The sequence below is a fragment of the Castanea sativa genome, chromosome 4 (assembly GCF_040712315.1).
Source record: "Castanea sativa cultivar Marrone di Chiusa Pesio chromosome 4, ASM4071231v1".
NCBI lineage: Eukaryota > Viridiplantae > Streptophyta > Magnoliopsida > Fagales > Fagaceae > Castanea > Castanea sativa.
The window spans coordinates 26,062,709-26,065,055 of record NC_134016.1 but is presented as its reverse complement, the minus strand read 5'-3'; positions in this window follow the sequence as shown (position 1 = coordinate 26,065,055).

The following is a 2,347-nucleotide window of genomic DNA, read 5'->3' as shown; positions in this document are numbered from 1 at the left end:
ATAAGTATAATCAATTTGAGATCAATGATGTGTCATAATTTGATTGGTTAGGACTACATTTTATGGTAGGGTTGCACACACCTAATAAACTAGATAGTTAAATATTAATTATTCAATAAGTAATTTGTGCAATTATATTTTAATTAGGGTAAATTTGGATCTAATTAAGTCTGAAATGAGAGTGATTGGGGCCTATTAATGTTAATTGGAAACTAATTTGGGACCTATTAATGCTAATTGTGCTGAAATTTTTTCTAACAAATGACCTCTGCTCACCATTTCATTGATATCTCTCAGAATATTTTGAATCTATGAATGAGGTTAATTTTCCCAGAAACTAGACATTCGAGGTTTCAATTTGAGCACAAGAACGAGACAATTCTGATCAGAATTGAGTAAGATATAATTTTTTGAAGTTGGCTCTACATGCTATTACAGTAGCTATAGGAAAACCGAATTTTGCTTGCTCTTTACTCCCACCAATCTTTACATTTAATGCACTAGATTTCCCCAAGGGCTAAAATAAGGTCAAGGTTTATGATTCTTTGTCAACCCTTATTAAATTACATTTCATTCATATTTTCTCCATCAATGCTATATAAACCCCCCATCTTCTCCATTCTAAGACACACAAAAAATCACTCTCTTCTCCTCTCTTGAGTTCTAGTGAAGTTGAGTAGTCTTGTCATATCTTAGTATTGAGTGAGACTCACTCTCCCTCTTCTAGCTTTTCTTCTCCTCCACCCTTAGGACCTCTATCAAGAGTCTCCTCCTCTACCATATGGATCTTGCATGAAGGTATAATCCCTTTCTCAAATTGGTTTTTTATGTTGCCATGATGAGAAAAGATTAAAGCATGATAATAATTATTTAAATTTCCTTGAATATGTTTAAATGCTCTTAATTGTTCTTATATGTTTTTTACATGTTCTTGGTTGTTCATTACATGTTCTTGCATAATACTAGTTTAAATCTTAAATTCACATAAAAAATATGAAAAACATGTTTGTTTAATAATTCTTTCAAATCCTTGAATCTAGGATAATACCATCCACACACATTTATTGAAATTTATTTTTCAATCCAAATGAAATGCTTAATAAATATAATTAGAGTTTATCACATGCACACACTTTAAATTTAACATGCAAATTGATTAATAACATATTGGATGATGTGATATGAATGTTGACCACCATAGTATAGAAGACCGGTTTCATTGGGCAAGGTGGGTGCCTAACACCTTCTCACTTTATAACATAATCTCTGAACTTAGATCAAGGATTAGTAGATCAAATGCTTATCCATGTAATTTTCAATTTCTAGATTGTAACTAGGAAACAAAGTTATGTTCTTTATTTTAGATTGTATCTAGGATCAAAGCCATGTAATTTTCCTATGATCAATGTAAATTCAATTGCAAATTAATAATATGAGGAATATAACTAGTCGAATCTCCATTTTGAGAGGCAATAATATGACTCCATCCATTTACATGGGTTTGGCCAACACCTATAAAACGGGCTTGGGGCGCAGTCTCTCACAGTCTTAAGAAACCCAAGTAAATCACAAGAAATCAAATAAATGCAGCATATCTCATATCTGACAAAAAATTGGAGAAAATCTACACATTTAATTTGTCACAAGCATAAAATTATAAATTTTATTTTTTTGGTTTTTGCCACAAAAAAAAAAAGTAAAATTCAAACAGCTGTATCATTTACAAACTTTGATTAATTAATTAAGATAGAGTTTGCAAAATGCACCAAACATATCATTTTTCTACATGTAAAGTATAGAAGCTATAGTTTACCAGCTGATTGTTTGCTTCATTAGCTTTATTCAAATCGTCTATGAAGCACTGGTGCAAATTTGGGTGCGGGTGCGGATGCGAGTGCAGGACTTGGCAATTTTTGAAAAAGTAGGGTGTGGGTGCGGCGGGATACATTTACTAATAAATTTTTATTTACAAATTATTAAATATATTTTCATATAATGGTAAATATATACCAATTTAAGAGCAATAATAACTACAAATAATTTAGTAATTTCAATTTAAGTTGTTTAACGTACAAATAATTTGACAAATATATAATAAGTTAATAAATAAGAAATCAACTCAAGTTTTTATTTTTTAACATGTATTTCGGCCAATTTCTTGGCCAATTTCGACCGTAATCAGCGCGACTCGACCTCAATCGACGTTGAACTGGCGCGACTCGGCTTGAATCGGCCCAAACCAATGCGACTCGGCTTGAATCGGCACAAATCAGCTTGAACTAGCGCAATTTGGGAAATGAAAAAGAAAAAAGAACATGAATTGGTGTGTCGAGTGCGAATCAACGTG